Raw genomic sequence first — 18,190 nt, forward strand, 5'->3', positions numbered from 1 at the left:
CGACACATGTAAACACAAACTAAATAATACAATCAGAATCAAAGGAGACAATTTCTAGAAAGTGCAAGCTAACCATTGTGGCAGAAGGTTTGTGGTCATCTGATAAGACAGCAGAGCCTGGGGAGGAATTTTAAAGGGTAGAGGAGATTTGGAGAATGAGAAATTCGTACATTATCAAAGGACCATGGTGATTATTTTCAGGGTATATATGATGACCAAAAACTTACTAAATTGCCTATTTTAATATAAGCAGTTTGTTGCCCATCAGTCACACCTCAGAGAATTTCACTGAAGACAAAGAAAATGCCTGCTCATCAGGAAACCTAGGAACACATCATCCAGCTCACTCTACGGAGTGAATGGGCAGCACAGCATTACAGTGGCCGGTCCCTGAGAAACATCAGTCTGACTAGCTGAAATCTGCAAGGGGGCAGGAGGTGGTCTGACAGGACTCAGTGCTGGTCACCGTCATCTCCAACTGCCTGCCAGCAGGAGGATGCGAGCTCAACTGCTAATAAAATCCCAACACTTGCTCAGCTCCCACCGCCTTGAGGTTCAGTGCAAAAACTACTCCTGTCCAAGAGCACAGGAGAGGCCATGTGCTCAGAGGAGGCTGCGTTTCTATGATCCGGTTACAGCTGGGAGAGCTCCAGGACCCTCTGCTGAACTTAGATGACTTCCACCAAACAACAAACCAAGCAACCCTTTCTGGGTCTCACCCTTCACCATAACCTTTCATGGGGGTGGGGTTAGGGGTGGAGCAGGCATAACTTCCAAAGTGCATGTGAACGCTGCTCCCTGCTGTATTTCCCGGGCACCTGCTAGGCCCCAGGCCTTGCATCCATCCACACTGACCCAGACATGGCCGCCACAGAGAGATGCTAATTATTTTTTGAATGGAAGCTGGGTTTGAAGGACAGATGTTAACCAAATACCACCACCTGCTAACAGTGATCAGATACAGGCTTTCTCCCTGCTTGGGCACAGCTACCCTTCTGTGGGCGACCTGGGCCGTAAGAGTTGATGAAGCAGCGGTCCCTTGCTGACATGAACATGGAACCCAGCACCGTCTATCGTCAGTCTAAGAACCTGGGCACAGGGAAAGGAAGTGGGGTGACATCTTTATGAGTCTGCGTCCCAACAAACAGCCTGAGCTCCCGGCACTTCAACCCACTTCCTGGCAGGTGTTCATGGAGAAGCCAAGTCAGTGGACTCTAGAAAGTACAGGCTGCTATGGAGAGGTGGAGCATGCTCCTGGGCTGGCTTCCTTGTCAGAGGCTCCCAGGCTTCTGCTCTGAGCTCTATAGCACAACGCAGGGCAGGACCTGAGCCAGAGGGCAAACGACTCAGGCTGACACCACTGTGCTAAGAGAAGAAATGACTGCCTTGGGGAGCAGAATAGAAAATAGGATGGTGTGGTTCATGGGTTGACCCTTTACACTCCCCTGTCTCTTCCTATGTACAAAAAAATGGCTAAAACACACTCTCTCTCTCTCTCTCTCTCTCTCTCTCTCTCTCTCTCTCTCTCTCTCCCCACCCCCCTCCCCAGACTGGGCTAAATACTTAAGAATTAAAATCAATACCTGGTGTTTACTTTAGGGGGTGCTTGAAATGGGAATCCTGTCAGAACACGAGACACCGGATGTTAGACCCACAAGTGCCAAAAAGATTCAACTTAGAAAGTAAAGGATCAAAGTGGGTTGGCACATAAAAATGGCAGAGTCCCGGAACTCTGACCTTGACCCCATCTCAATAGTAGTTGTTGCCCACACTAGGGGCAGAGTGAGACTCACTGTGGATCCCAGAGCGGCTTTGCCCCGGATATACAATGTTCCCACGGGACCTGCTAGTGGGGTATTGGGAGGGGGCCGTACTAGGAGTCAAACATCTACCTCCAGCCTGCAAGCGCCCAGCCCTAGAGTCAGGCTACTGGCTACTCAGTGTGATTCACTCTGGCGACTGCGATGTACTATGTTCTGGGGAAGCAGACACTTGCTTTAATCCTACTACTCCTGAGGCAGAGGTACGCATGTGGTAGCACATGCCTTCAATCCCAGTACTAGGAAGCAGAGGCAGGCTCATTTCTGTAAGCTCTAGGCCAGGCGGGACTAGACAGTGGGACTCTGACTCAGAAACAAATAGTGTTTTCTTAGGACCTTCAGATTCATTTCTCAGACTACGAGGTGATAGGACGATGGGATCCAGACCTAGGATCCCAATTTAGACCCGTGATCCCATTCACAATATCCACACAAAGTTATGTTTTTTTCCTAGGAAAGGACTATACATGAGGGAAATTACACACAGAGGTGACTGTGGGTGGTAGGACATTTACCACAGACCCAAGCAAGGGAAGAAAACAGAGCAGGAAGAGCAACAACAGTGGCAGGAAGGCCACCCTCCTGATACTCAGTGAATGTCATCTTGCTGGCAGTATGAGGTGACCCAGTGTATGCATGAACACAGGGCCACACCAATGTCCTTCCTTAGGCAGCTCAGTGTGAGGCCTGGCTGCCCAGGTTGTGCTGCCTACTGGCCCCACTTCTTGGCTTTCACTTGAACTAAGGAACCGTATAGGTGTGTGACAATGTACACACCAAAGATCTGGCGTTTCTGTTCCTGGGAGGGCCTATGCATAGACACAGCATCGGGCTTTTCCATCTAAGAAAAACTGGGCCTACAATGTTGTGTGCCCTGGAAAGCAGTGTCAAAAATACAGGGTCGGGTACAAATCCAGACCATGGCCTGGAGATACCATAGCACCCAGCCGATGTAGGCTTCCTGTAGTGTGACTGGTTGCTACAATCTAAATATCCCCATCAAAATTTAGTCTCTATTGTGAGCTGTAAAGAGGGGCAGAAAAGTAATCTGCCTGGGGTTTGGAAATGCTTGAGAGGTGATTAAGGTTAAGTAAGGCCAGAAACACGGGAATAGTGCAATTAGGTGGTGTTCGACCTACTTTTCTCTCATTGTTGTACTCTTGCTTTTTGAAAAAGGACCTTGCTATGAAGTCCAGCTCAGCCTCAAACTTACATCAATTCTCCTGCCTCAGCTTCTTGATTATAAGTATATGCCGCTATGTCTGGCTGGGGAGAGCTGCTTTGTGAGAGACCATGGGGTCCATTTTGACACACACAGCCACGCAGGGATGGATGGCCCCTTTCTTCTGCAGTGTGTATCAGAAGCATACTGGGGAGCAAAGCCGCCATGCTCCCTGCCCTCCTCCCCCATGTCTGGCTGAAGCCTGCTTTGTCAACTGTGTCAAGAACTGCAGGGACACATGCTGGCCATCTTGAGTCACCTGGCAAAGACCTGGAGATCAAGAGCAGTCTTCTCATAAACTCTTGGATTTACCTCAACCTGTTCGCTGAGATGGGTGAGAGATGACTGTTGGGAAGGATTGCTACTCTAAGGTCTTGTCATTCTTGGGACATTGCATCCCAAGAGAACGTGCTAAGATCCACTGTTGGAGGTGGCTCGAGGGTCATACGCATATTTGTTTGTGTGTATTTAAGATTTATCTTTATTTTATGTTTATGAATATGTTTTTTATAAAGCCATGCAATAGATGGGGGAGGGGTCCATGGCTTACACTTCCAGGTCAGAAGCGCCCAGTTCCTCCTACTGTTACTTCCCAGTCAGGAAGGTCTCCCTGAACGTCCGGAATGAATTCACCCTTTCAGACATGTACCTGTGTGGTCTATTAAATCACAAAACCCAGTTCTGGAGTCTGTACTGTCCCTAACAAGCCGTGTGCTAATCCAGTACAGCTTCCCAGGTTATCTCTCTCCTCTACATTGTGATTTACTTAAATATTTATTTTAAAATGTGTTAAGGCAGCCCGACCTCTAGCTAGAGAAGACTCTAGCTGTGGGCACAGTTCTCATTAGGTGGCTGCCGCAGGAAGTTAATTTACTCCGTGTACCAGAGTACAGGATGTTACAGATGGGCCTTTAGTATAATCAAGATTTAGGCCAGCCGAAAACAGCAGTTTTAGGTAGGCACTGCATGCCGGATACTAATCATCATAAGTGCAATGAATCATGGTTTCTGTTAACTAAAAGTAAAGGTGCTGTGTGATTCAAAAGAGGAGGAGGAAGAGAGAGAGGAAGAGGGGAGGGAGGATCTGGACATCTGTCTTGCTCTGAGCCACCTTGGACTCTAAAGAAAGTTCTGGTCAGCAAGAAGGTCTAAGGAGGTGCAGGTGACTGATCTTGGCCCTAAAACCTTCAGCACAGGAAACAGAGCAAACCTTCACTCTTGGCAAACCAGTTCCCATAATCCATTACAACAGGAAGAGACTAAGACAATGGGTGAATGGAACATAATTAGTTCTCACAAAAGACCTGGCCCACCACTTGCTACCTAAGTCTTGGCCTTGATTTCTAAGGCTGATTCCAAACACAGGAAAACGCTCTGTACTGATGCCTCGTTATTTTTAGGAAGAACCTACTTTTTGAAACCTATGTTTGTGTCCTGACTAACCTTAAATTTCAACTTGATATAGTCTAGAGTCCTCTGAGAAAAGAAGCCTCAATTGAGACTGCCTAGATCAGACTGGCCTTGTGGTTATGTCTGTGGGAGACTGTCTTGACTTTTGATGTAGAAGGACCCAGGCCACTATGGGCGGCACCATCCCTAGGCAGATGAACCTGGACTAGATAAGAAAGCTAGTTTACAAAGGAATGAAAGGCAGCATCGTTCCAAGGTCTATGATTTGATCTCCTGCTCTGATTCCTTCAGTGATGGACTGGGATGTGGAAATGCTGGCCCAATATACCTGTCAGAGTATTTCATCACATCAGGAAGGAAATTTAAAAATATCCAAGACCACCAAACACAGACTGAGGAGGCCAAGCCATTAGCACCGTTAATGGAAGGAAGGTGGCCCTCCAAAGAAGGGCGGCAGCTTGCTCTAGCCTGAAGCCCTGTGCCCTGCCCCCGACAATGTGTCTGACTAAGTCATGGCTGCAAAAGGACAGCTACTGTGCCACATGCATAAAGCCCGGGAGTGGCTTTGGGGATCTTCCGAACACCCTGCTCGTGTCTCTAAACAGTTGCTTCCCAGGAAGGTTTTGCACACGACAGCTACAGCACCCATTTGCCTGTGTGCCCGTTTGCCGGCTAGGCTTGTCTTCTAAAACTGGATCTGAGCTCACAGTTCTCCGACTGACTGGGCTGGGAAAGGAGTCACTGGGAATATCCAGGCTCCGGAAGCAGCGGCCTGCCTTATGCTCTGGCTTCTGAGGAGGGCAGTACGGAGCTACTGGATAGGCTAGAGGCGGTCAGGGAAGGTTCCCTGGACTTAGAAGAAAGGGCAGGGCTTAACACTCCTTCACCACGACACCCTCAGGCACCATCCCAGTCCATTTTAGCCACATCTGCTCAGATCAAAGTTGGCAACCTGCTTGGAGAGGTTCTGCCGCCTCTTGTGGATAAATCTGAAGCCCAGGTGCCAGGTGGGTCGCCCTGTACAGCAAAGCTGAGGCAGAAGAAGTCAGTCTGCAGAGGGCAAAGACACAGAGGGACCCTGGGGGAGACCAGAAATGGAAGTGGAATTAAGAACCACTGTCTGGGGCTGGAGAGATGGCTCAGGGGTTAAGAGCACTGACTGCTCTTCCAGAGGTCCTGAGTTCAAATTCCAGTAACCACATAGTGGCTCACAACCATCTGTAATGAGATCTGATGCCCTCTTCTGGTGTGTCTGAAGACAGCTACAGTATACTTATATATAATAAATAAACCTTAAAAAGGACCACTGTTCCTACAATCCTCCGGGGACACTCCCCCTACGCTCTGCATAACATCTCTCTGGTCTTTAAAGCAGGTCGCCTGGGATATTGTTCCCCAACACCAATGGGCCCTGTAGAGAAACACACGCATGCATGCATGCATGCAGGCACACATGCACACACACACACATGGACATGTGCAAACATCCTTCTCTCCGAAGCCAATTTCAGTCAGCCGTCTCACATCTGTGTTAGACCAGCCGAGGAACCCAGGACAGCGGGGGGGGGGGGGGGGGGGGGAATGCACAGCCTTCCGTGTGGGTCACAGGGTCGTATCTAAAACAATCCGTTCACCTTCCTACATGTTGGTAGGCACTCTGTTCTGCTTTGGGTCAGCAGCTCCTCCACTCAGCCATAGCCCCATCATGTTCTCCCCAGCCACCAACGCTAAGTTCTCAGAAGACTGTGCCTGAGGCCCCCTTCTCTGGGAAGAGACAAAAATCTTCCCAGCAAGATTTCTTAGCTTCCTTTATGATGCCCAGGGGACTGCTCAGAAACCAGTTTCTCTGCTAGCAGTCAACCAACACGGGGTCCTGTCTCCCCCCTCTGAATCCCCGCCTCTACCTCCCTAACACTGCGGGACTCAGGAAAAAACGAGGTTCCTTTAAGCAAACCTCCTCCCAGTGTAGATTTCATAGAGATGGGTGTTGTGTTTTGATAAAAAACAAAACCAAACCCTTCTCCTTTAAAGTTACATGGATGAGCGGGACCTAGTAGGATTGCATAGGCCTGCAATCCTGGCTTCTTTAGGGGTGAAGCCAAAGCAAGTTCAAAGCCAGCCCGGTCAACACCGCAAAACCTTGTCTCAAAATGCAAAGGGGGAGGGGCTTGCGGAGTACACATAAGGCACTAGGTACAATCACCAGGGGTGGGGGGATGGAGTGACCGATGTGTGCCTGAACCAGGGGAGGCTTCCAGACAAGAGTGCCTGTGACCTCCAGACACACTGGCGTCTGTGTGGTAAGTACGCATAGGTTCCTCAGACCCTTCTGATCAGTTTATGTCTTAATTTTTTTCACAATTGAAGAAAAGGCTTTTAAAATCTCATCCCCAAAGTTTTACAACCTCCTCCTACCTGTAGCTCTCCAGTTAACAACTTCCTACAAGGTCTTTCCCACTAGGAGCTCTCCAGAATTACACCTGCCCCCAGCCCACCCTGTGCTCGATTTAATTACAGCCCAGAAACCTTCAGTTCTCCTACTACAGAACCGTCCCTTTCCTGGCACACATGACTCCCAGTACTCAGGAAGCTGAGGTAGGATTGCAAATCTGAAGCCAGCCTGAGTTATTGCACACGGCAAGCCCCAGGTCAGCTGCCCAGCTGCACGGCCTGTCCCTGTCTCCAAGGGGCTGGAGATGTATCAATCAAAGGCACTGGCTGCTCCTCCAGAAGACCCCAGGTTCTAGTCCCAGCCAGCACCCACAGGGCGGCATATAGGCACCTGTAACACTATCCTCAGAGGACCTGGTGCCCTCTTCTGGCCTCTGCAGACACTGCAGGCACACGGTTCACAGACATACATGTCAAAACACCGCACATATAAAATAAGAATGGGAATAAAGGACGGAGGGAGATATAACATTTCAGATTCCCTCATGTACCAAGGGAGACGTGTGGCGTCTGCTAGCCACTTAGGACGCAGACAGGAAGTTCTAGAGTGGTGTTTACAAAGCCACGCCGACCCCACACTCCCCACGGATTATTTCCACCTCGGCACCGACACCAGCAGGAAGAAAGTTCTCTGAGCCTTACCTTTTAGAGGATGTTCATCCCGGAGTAGAAGGAGGGTAGGCTGGCAGATGTTCTTTAAGGTAGGCCCCCAGGGCCACCAGCCACCCCTGCCCCAGCCCTGCCCTGCTGCCTGCCTGCTCTCTCTAAGGACAGAATCTAGGCTGGTGAGAAGATTCTGTCACTAGACTATGACATCAGAATAGGTCCGTGACATCAAAGCGGTGGCAAGGATGCTAACAGACAAGAGAAAGGAAACCCTAGAGCTTGATTAGCGCCCTGGAAGTAAAGTCCCAGATAAAAAGGTGGCTGGCCCTGTGCTCAAGTCTTAGAGCTTTCCAGACACCCCCTCACCCTTCGGCAGATCCGAAGATAATCTAAAAAATGGTCTGAATGCACTGAGCGCTATTGACATAGTTAATAGTGTTAGCTATCCATTTAGAAGGAAGGCAAGTGCAGGAACCATCCTCTAGCACCCCCCTGTGTTAACTCAAGGGATAGTCTTGTTTGCTCACCAGGAGGTTTGCCTGCAGACCAGGAGGTCCAGAGCAGAGGCCCCAAGAAGATGGGGTATCACACCGCCCAGGACAAGATTGAGTGCAGGCCGATAAAAAGTGACAACTGTGCTAACACTGTGCATGCCAAAAATGACACGGCCCTGTCAACTCATCCGACAGAATTCAATACCATGTCTGGTGAAAGCTCATGTTTGAATTCTACATACACAACACACACTAAATAAAAGTTGCTAAATGAGACAGTGTGAGTGACTTGTCAACCCAGCCATCCTACTCAGGGAAGCTTATTAAACCAGGGTTTGCTCTTGGTCCCATGCTGGTCTGTAACCAAGCTGGTCTCCAATTCTCTATCTTCCTGCCTCCAAGGGCTGGGATTATAAGTATGTGTCCCCATGACCAACTTAACAATTAAAAATCATACGAGCAAGGAAACAACCCAGGATGACACGTTGCTAACATTTAAGGAATCCCCCCCCCCCCGCTACAGCTCTATTGTGTAATTTGCAAACAGGGAGGGTCTATTTCCCCCGTTCTGATGGGGGGGGGGGTTTGTTGCCCTTCCCTTGCTAACTTGCTGGCTAGGATTGTCAGTGAGAGGTGAGCATCTGGGCAAGAGTGGACAGCTTTCTCTGTTCATCTCCAAGAAGCACCCGGCACCCACAGCGTGAAGTTGGCTTTTTGAGGTCGGCCTTAATGCAATGGAGGTGATTCCTAGTTTACAGAGCTTTCCCCAGACATGGAATTGGATTCTGTCGAATGAGTTGACAGGGTTGTGTCATTTTTGACATGTAGAGTGTTGCCACAGTGGTCACTTAGACTGACCTTCAAATGCTGGCATCATGTGGCACTCCTGGCACGAGTCTGTCTTGATCATGGTGAACACTATTTACACTTTTCCAATTGCTAATATTTGATGATTATTTAAAATCTGTGTTCGGGACAGACATCGAGCTGCAGCTCACCTGTGCCACTGTCTGGTTTGCATCAAGACAGCATCGTCTTTACACAATGGCCCAGAAATCTCTCCTTCCCCGCTTTCTAGAAGACAATGTGTGCACGTGGCGTTGTTTATTTTACAAATGTTTTATAGAGTTTACTAGTGAAGTCGCCGAGGCATGAGATGGCTGGACATGAGCCCAGGAGGTCATAAGCAATTTAATATTTTTCTGAGACAGATCTCACTGTGTAGTCCATGCTTGCCCTGGCCTTCCATCCTCCTGCCTCAGCCTCATGAAGACTGGGGTTATAGGCATGCACCACCATGCTTGGCTCCATAAAGGCTTTATGGAGTCATTTTACTGAACATGCATCTGTGTGCGCTCTCTCCCCAACCCCCATCCCCTGCTACTTCCCTCCCTCCCTCTCATCTGGTATTTTCTACTCCATAAAAAAAAATCCCTTTTCAGTCTTTTGGGCCAACTCCAGAACTTTATACACTGCATATCACTTTATTGCCAAACAGAGAAGGGGGAATGGAGGGAAGGATAGAAGAAGGGAGAGAGGGAAGGATAGAGGGAAGAAGAGAGGGACAGATGGAGGGAGGGAGGGAGGGGGAGAGAGAGAGAGAGAGAGAGAGAGAGAGAGAGAGAGAGAGAGAGAGAGAGAGAGTTTGCTCACTTTTGAGGAGCACAGTGCGATTTCGGCAGGGTTGAGCCCTCTGCTGCCTACACGGTCACATCCTATACACTTCCTGTTCCCTGGGCTGACCTGGATAGTCACCCCTGCAGGAGACTGTCACTTCTCCACACAGTCCACAAGATTCTGAAGGGAAAAACTCCCCCAATTACCACCTGTCTGATGCTACCTCAGATTCCGGCCTTGTGGGGCTGTTTAATTTTCAAAGAAAGCACAGGGTCACGGGTGCTCCGTGTGACACGGCTTCACTTATTCTTTTAGACAACCCTCAGCTTTATGGGCGAGGGAACACCGGAACAGTGACCCAGTGAATACGAGCCATAGTTGGGATGTGAGCCTGGGCCTATGGTTACCCAAGGCTGCCCATGGTTAGGAGACAGCCAAGCAGGCATGAGGGATTCGAGTCAACTGGGCAAGCAAACAGGAGCCTCCCCCAAGCAGGAGCCCAGGGAGCAACCTCAGTCCAAGCAAGGAAAGAAGAGAAAGCTACTTCAAGGCCACCAGCGTGGTGACACACTGCTTTAATGTCAGCACTCAGGAGGCAGAGGCAGGTGGGCCTCTGCATTCAAGGCCAGCCTGGTCTACACAGTGGGTTCTAGTACAGCCAGGACACATGAATAGCCTGTCTAAAAAACAAAGCAAAACAAAACAAAGAAAGGAGTCCAACAGCATGGAGGGGTACAAGGAGGTGACTGCCACAGGCCATTGCTGATATTAAAGATACTAAATTGGAGCCATGGAGCCCACAGATGGGATCATGCCAAGTGGTTCAGGCTGGGGAATAGCTGACCATGTCAAGGTGTTGACGAAGGGTTTGAGGACAGTCTAGTGTCCAAGGATCCTGATGAAGGCTGATAAGCGGAGAATAAACCCAGAAGAGGCACAGACAGGCTACAGTACAGGAGGATGAACTGCAAAAGGGGGCAAGAAACACAGGCAGTGTGCATAGCTGACCCTTTGCTGGCCTTGTTAGCCCTGTAGGGGCTACCTACAGGGGTTCCTTATTTGCCTGGGCTCTTCTGCATCCTGGTGACCCTACGTGACTGACAGTAAAAAAGGCAGGCAAGTGAGCATGGCTGTGTCAGGTCCAGCACGCTCTCCCAAAGTCCAGCCAGCCACAAGATGGCAGCTGTGAACATGAGATAAAACTTTCCACATCAGAGAATGCTACTTAGTGAGCAAGTCCTTGGGACCAGGAATTGCTTCACTGTTTGACAGATGCTCTTTTCAAGACAGGCATAAGGAAGAGCTTGAAGATATGAAACTGGGCTGGAGAGGTGGCTCAGTGGATAAGAACACTGACTGCTCTTCCAGAGGTCCTGAGTTCAAATCCCAGCAACTACATGGTGGCTCACAACCATCTGTGATGGGATCTGGTGCCCTCTTCTGGTGTGTCTGAGACAGCAACAGTGTACTTATATATAATAAATAAATTTAAAAAAAAAGAAAATATGAAACTAGGAAAAGACTACCTTGCCAAGACCTAGATGAGCTCTGGTCCCTTGTGGCCTGTGGCCTTGTCCATCTCCAGCCAGAAGGGAGGTCCTCTGAGACACCATCTGAGGCCTCCTCCACTATCCGCTAGCTGCCCATAGCCCTGCATGCTCTCTGCTCCCTGACCCTGTGGGTCTGGCATTGCCAAGTGGGGTGGAAGGGTGAAGTGGGAATGGTTAAGCTGGGCAGGTGTAACCTGTGGCCTGAGGACCACACACATCTCACAACAGCTGTGAATTCAGCCTGATGCAATTGTAGATGGCAACGTCATGTCCAGTGTCAGAAAGCTGGGCTCTCCAGGTTGTACCTGTTCAGGTAGAGATGTTAATCCAGCAGCAGGATGAACCTCCATAGGTCGTAAGTAGGCTGACCCCAGGCTTGGGGAGTCTGGCAATTGAATACGCTGAGGGATCAAGGGACTAAGAAATGTGTGGATCCTGGCTAGACAGCCATGTGCCATGGGGGTGAGATGGCCAAGCAGCAGTCATCACTCAACAAAGGCAAAACTGTGGTAAGTGCAAGCCAGGCATTGTGGCAAACATCTGTGATTCCAGTACCTGGGAAGAAGGTACAGGGAGGGGTCAAAGGACACAAATCCTCATGAACCTGAAGGCAGATGAAGGGAACACGTGTGTCAATGCAGTTGGGAAGACATAGTCAGCAAATGGCTGAGTCTCAAAGGCAGGTTTCAGAAAAGGGCAGGTGCCGCTCCAAGAAGAGACGCCATGAGTGGCAGTCAGGAGCTACCCCCTCAGCCTGAGCATGACAGTAGGTTACAGATGGGTCCATAACCCCACAGGGAAATGACACAGGGCTCCCTATGGCAGAGGGTCCTTGAGGAAGGTAGGAAAAAATGGAGCTGTGGGATTTCCACAGAGCAGGGTGGTCAGGTAGCCTCAGACAGGGTAGCAGGATGCAAGGAGGGCTTGCATTGTGAGCAGTGTATGAGGATAACAGTTGGATGACTTTCTTCCTCAGAGGCAGTATTTATTGTCCGATTTTTTTTAACAAAGGCAAAGAGAACTCAATTTCAAACCAAATCAAACAAACAAAACAACAAACAAAACCTACAAGCCTGGCAGGGGGGCAGACACCTGTAATCCTAGCACTTAAGAGGTGGGAGCAAGGGAATCAGGAGTTCAAAGCTAGTCTGTGACATATAGAGTAGGTTTCAGGCCCGCCTGGACTAAAACAGTGAAACTCCACCTAAAAAATAAAAAAGCAAGCAAGAGAGCAAGACAGACAGACAGACAGACAGACAGACAGACAGACAGACAGACAGAAAGAAAGAAAGAAAGGAAGAAAGGAAGGAAGAAAGAAGGCACAGTATCCATGAACCCTTGAGGGGGGACAGAGGGAGAGAAGTATGGTCATTTGACCTGGGGTCGGTGAGAGGCAGAACAAAGAAAATGCCACCAGGTGGACCAAGCTCATGCCAGGAAGCAGGGCAGTGGCAGGACCTGGGCTTCCCCTGGGTGAGCAAGCCCAGCAGGCCTCACCAGGAAGGTAGGCTGGCTTATCGAGGGTTATTAGATTGTATGTGCTCTGATACAGTATACCATGACCTCCAAATCTCTCAGGGACACTCGGGAGAGGACAAGAGCTTTGCAGAAGACACTGAGAGAAGAGACATTTGCCTTCTTTACCTTTGGTTGAAGAAGAATGAACACAGTCTAAAGACTAGTGGTGCCTGTCTCCCCAAAGATAGCTGGAGGCCGAGCCAGAGAGGACAGGGCCAGCTGTGTTCATCAGGTCAAGGGAAGAAGAGTTTGTGGCCCAGTTCTCTGGGTCCCTTCTCCTAAAACCCAGAACTGAGGGGAAGGAGAAGGTTGCTCTCCGGGGAGGACTGGAACAAAGACAGGATGACCATTCCCTACAAGGTCCTGTGCCAGGTCTGTCATTGTTCCTGTTTGAACTGAAATGTTCCCTAGAGGACCATGTTTTGAATGCTCTGGTGTGGAGCTTTTAGGAGGCAGGGCCTGGCTAGCAGAAGCAGGTCACCAGGGAAGAGCCTTAGAAGGTTTCACCCTAGCTCTGTTTCCTGGATAAACACAAGTGAAGATCTGCTGCTATGTGCCGCCGTCACTGGACACCTTTGCTGCCATGCTCAACGGTATGAAACCATGAGCCAGAATATGTCTCCTCCTTCGAGCCATTCTGTCAGGCAGCAAGCCATGAAGATAAGCAACGAGTTGTGTCAGCAGCAACAGCACGCTTGCAAGACTCCAGTCCCCAGAGCCCAAACTTGAACACATTGGGTGCTTTGGTAAACATGGACCCCAACAGAATATCCAAACTCTTATTCCTCCACCCCTTACTGAGTGATTGTACTGTGAAAGTGTTGGATGTTTGTCAAATCTTTTTCTTGCATTACTTGAGATGATTGTGTGCCGTCCTTCAATCAAACTGCTATATTACATTGATTGTTTTTTCTCATTTTGAACCTCCTTGGACTTGTGAAATATATCCTACTTGATCATGGAACATAACCCTTTAGCCTACATGTTAGATATTGTTTGCATCTGTGTTCATAATGGTGATGGGCCAAGTTTTCTTGTCATGTGTTCATTGGCTTTGGTATCATGGTTGGTATTCCTTTCTATTGAGTTTTTTCCTTGATAGGATTGGTATACATTCTTCTTTAAGACCAGTGATGCCATTTACTGTAAAATCTGATTCCCATGCAACACTCTTCTATAAATGCTAAGATTTCTGTAGTTAGCCATGGTGACACACGCACATTCAGACATCTTCCCATTTCCTCTCACCTAGGTCTTCCAACTGTGCATATTTCACTTTACATCTGCAAGGGCAGTAGTAATGATTGTTAGAAACAAGGCAAGGGCAAAAGTTGGTTTGGAAAAGGTGCTGACACAGAATTAGCCTTCAGGAAACAGCGGCAGAAGGTGTAGCCTGATTTCTTCCTGCGATGGGGTCTGGCTGTTGTATGGGGCAGGCTACAAGCTAACACACCTCCATTTTCCAGTCTGGTTTTAGCGATGGTAGTCTTCTCTTCCTGTTTGTTGATTCTCCTGTTTCACTGCAGGTTTGTCAGTATGTGTTTTTATAGCCATAAATTTCTGAGAGTTATTCTTGCTATACACCACGTTTTGTTTATACCTATACCTATACCTATACCTATACCTATACCTATACCTATACCTATACCTATACCTATACCTATACCTATACCTATACCTATACCTATACCTATACCTATATCATGTTCTCATTTCCATCCACCTCAAAGTACTTTCTAGTTTCCCCTTGTGGTGGTTTGAATGAGAATTGCCCCTATAGGTTCATATATTTAAGTGCTTGGTCCTTAGTTGGTAGAACTGTTTGGGAAGGACTAAGAGGTGTGGCCTTGTTGGAGGAGGTGTGTTACTGTAGGGTTGGTTTTGACATTTCAAAAACCCATGTCATTGAGTTCTCTCTCTCTCTCTCTCTCTCTCTCTCTCTCTCTCTCTCTCTCTCTGTCTCTCTGTGTGTCTCTGTCTCTATCTCTGTCTCATGCCTGTGGATCAGATGTAAGCTCTTAGCTACTGCTTCAGTGCCATGCCTCCCTGCAAGGATGGTCATGGACTCTAAACCCCTGAAACCATAAGATCCTGGTAAACAGTTTCTTCTATAGGTGGCTTTGGTCATGGTGTATTATCACAGTGATAAACCAGTAACTAAGGTAAAAGTTGGTACAAGGAGTGGGGTATCACTATGACAGGCCTGGCCATGCTATTTTTGGAGGAATTTGAAAGACCTTGGTACTGTGGAAAAGGAAAGCAGTTAAACACTGTAAGCAAGGCACAATGGGCCATCCTAGTTGGGGCTTGGAAGGCAGTAGCGGTAAGAGCTATGTGGACTATGGAGGCCCACCTAAAGGTTTCAGGGGGGAATAGTATTAGCAACAGGGCTAAAGATCATTCTTGTGATATTTGGCAAAGAGATACTTTGCCTTGTCTTAAGAATCTTCCTGAGGCTAGGTTGGAGAATTTGGGACTAATAATGTTGACAGTGGAAATTTCAAGACAGCCTAATACTGATTCTGTTGCATGACTATTAGTGATAAATCTTAAGCAGATCTAAAACAAAAACAGGCAAGCAGGGCAAAAACAAATACAAAATGTACAGTTTGAGGAGAAAAGGAGAAGTAGGAAGCTTAATGTTGGAGCCAAAGCTTGTGCTAAAAGAGGGAAGGAGATTAAGGAGAGAACTGATCTGAAATGGAATGAAGGGAGGGGAGCCTTGGGGCAAGACTCCGCCAGCCAAGCTTCCACTTGTAAAAAAGAAAAGGCCTCAGGAATTATCTGGTTCTTAAAAAGACACCATGACTAAAGCAACAACAAATAAAAACTTCTTCTAGTCTAACTCAAGGAGAGAGACAGGCTCCACCCCAAGCATGCAGAAATCTTTGTAGCATTGGCCATGTGATTCTTTGCTCTAGATTCTAGAGTCAGGAAGGATACAGGAGTAAGGGGGTTGTGGTTAAGGAAAGTCACTGAGGAAAGCTGTGTGTCAGGAGGGACCCTGCATGAAAGCATGGAGGGGCCATTGCAGGAAGCTGTGGAAATGATGCCTGGGTTGTACTGGAGACATTTGACAGGGATGCAGGGTATTGGCCAAGGAAAGCTGCACAGAGGAAGTGGGACCAGCCTGAGAGAGAGAAATGTGTTGCAGGCAGCAAAGCTGGAAGGGCAGAGACACCTAAGCCCCTGACATTAGACATGGATCTACAGGAGTTTGCCATGTTGGGTTTTAGTCCTGTTTTGGTTCAGTATTTCCTCACTATGTCCCCTGTTGGGATAAGAATGTACACCCTGTGGCATTGTATGTTGGAAGTACGTAATTTGCTTTTTGCTTTTTTGTTTTTGTTTTTATTTTATTTTACAGGGTGTCTCGGAAGAGGCTTTGGACTTTGGACTTTTAAACAGTGTAGAGACTGCGATAGACTACAGAGACTTCTGAAGTCAGAGTGAATGCCTTTTGCACTAAGATAAGGCTACAAGCCCATGGGGGGCAGGGGATAGAACAGGGTAGTTTGAATAAGAATGGCTTCACAGGCCCAGCAGGTGGTAGCACTTTAGCTGAGTTCCTCCCATCCTGGGAACCCACAAGGTGACTCTTCAAGGCGTCCTCCAAACTCCACATGCACACAGTGCACCTATGCATAAACCATACGGATGGACATACACTCACACGTAAATACTGCCAACAATGAAGCTCTTGGAGTCACTTGTTCACAGAGCTGTGAGCCTCAGGTTCCCTGGCTCTGAGGGCATGGCTGAGACCAAACCCATCTTTCACCACAGTTGCTTCCCACAGGGTCCTCAGGGTCCTCAGGGTCAGCACGGCCTGCTACTTTCCTGTTGAAAGACTACACTTCCCAGATTCCGTTGCACACTGTGGAAGTCATTTCCACCCCTAGGAGGGACTGGTTCCCTTTTCTCCTGGAGACATTTTGGCCTTCTGCACACCTAGAAGGCGTAACAAACATGCCCCCTAGCAGTGAATAAACATGGTTCTGCCCAGGCTCAGGGAAGGCCTCTCTTTCGGTTGTCTCTCTACAGCGGCTTTGATAATCTAGTGTGGCTCATGAAGGAGCTGGCCCCAAGAGCCTCCGCCACTGCTGTGCTGGATTTGCACATATGCACCTGCAGGGGGCTCCCTAGACCACTGTGCGTCACTGAAAAATAGCAGGGAGGGCTCAGAAGTTAAGAGCACTTGCTGTTTTCAGAAGACCTGAGTTTGGTTCCCATCACCTACATAAAGGCTTACAATTGTCCGTAGCTCCTGTCTCAGAGCATCTGGTACCTTCTTCTGGATGCTGAGACACACACACACACACACACACACACACACACACACACACACACACACACACAATGCACAATGGTCTGTTCAAAATACTCACACCAATGAAATAAATAAATCTTAAGACAACAGCCTAAGGGCCCATTCTCAGACAATAGGCTAAATGAACTATGGTGCCTCCATACAATGAAAAGCCATATTGTAAAGACAAAGGTGTACTGGCTGGTTTTGTGTGTCAACTTGACACAAGCTGGAGTTATCACAGAGAAAGGAGCCTCCCTTGAGGAAATGTCTTCATGAGATCCAGCTATAAGACATTTTCTCAATTAGTGATCAAGGGTGGGAGGGCCTATTGTGGGTAGAGCAGGCTGAGCAAGCCAGGGGAAGCAAGCCAGTAAGTAACACCCCTCTCTATGGCCTCTGCATCAGCTCCTGCTTCCTGACCTACTTGAGTTCCAGTCCTGACTTTCTTTGGTGATGAATAGCAATGTGGAAATGTAAGCTGAATAAACCCTTTCCTCCCCAACTTTCTTCTTGGCCGTGATGTTTTGTGCAGTAATAGAAACCCTGACTAAGACAAAAGGCAGTGTTTTTATGTACTAACAGGGGACACAGTTCGGATAAATAGGTAAACAGAAGTGGGCAGTGGGGTGTTGCATTTTAAATAAGTGCCCACTAGGGCATAAAGATGACCATCTCCAGCACCTCTGGTGACCTCCAGTGAGAGACCAAGATAGGTAGCTAGGATCAGGAGTCAAACATGGGTTTTATCCACAGGCTTTTGAACTATTGGCTTATAGATCATATGAGGACTTTGCTGGGCCATCGGAATTGGTGTCCTACCTGGCCAGGGCAGCATCTCTGGGCAACTCTCCTCACTACCCACAGTTTGATCAGTGGGGGAAACAACCAGTCTGAGGCACAGTGCACCATTGTGGACCCCACCCTATAGCCCTGCTTCTGGGTTTGGATCACCCAATATTTGAAGCATCTACCGAAATCCTCATAACCACTCTGCTTTAAAAAGAAAAAAGAAAAAAGGCACACACAGCCCCTGGCACAGCAAACACTCCCATCCCCAGGACTGCCAGCTACCCACAAACACCTTGGCCAAATAGCTTCCTCACTGAAGACGGTGCATCCAACCGAGTGGAAAGGGAACACACAGACGTTAGGCCTTCTGAATTGGACCACACCTTGGATTTCCTGGTCAT

General features: G+C 48.4%; 1 protein-coding gene across 28 annotated transcripts in view; it reads right to left on the reverse strand.

Annotated features, from left to right (window-relative positions):
* Osbp2 (oxysterol binding protein 2) overlaps positions 1–18,190 on the reverse strand; it is a 161,694-nt gene that overhangs the window by 101,612 nt on the left and 41,892 nt on the right. For 3 of the 28 annotated variants that reach the window (XM_063273200.1, XM_063273198.1, XM_063273196.1), the window contains exon 1: positions 7,546–7,664. The exons of 20 other annotated variants lie outside the window; for them this stretch is intronic. The gene's annotated coding sequence lies outside the window, so the exon portion shown is untranslated. Of the gene's footprint in view, positions 1–7,545; positions 7,704–18,190 lie in introns of those variants that run through there. 5 more of the 28 variants (XM_039092023.1, XM_063273190.1, XM_063273197.1 and 2 more) reach the window with 4 other exon arrangements.

Source organism: Rattus norvegicus, chromosome 14, assembly GCF_036323735.1.
Source record: "Rattus norvegicus strain BN/NHsdMcwi chromosome 14, GRCr8, whole genome shotgun sequence".
Lineage (NCBI taxonomy): Eukaryota > Metazoa > Chordata > Mammalia > Rodentia > Muridae > Rattus > Rattus norvegicus.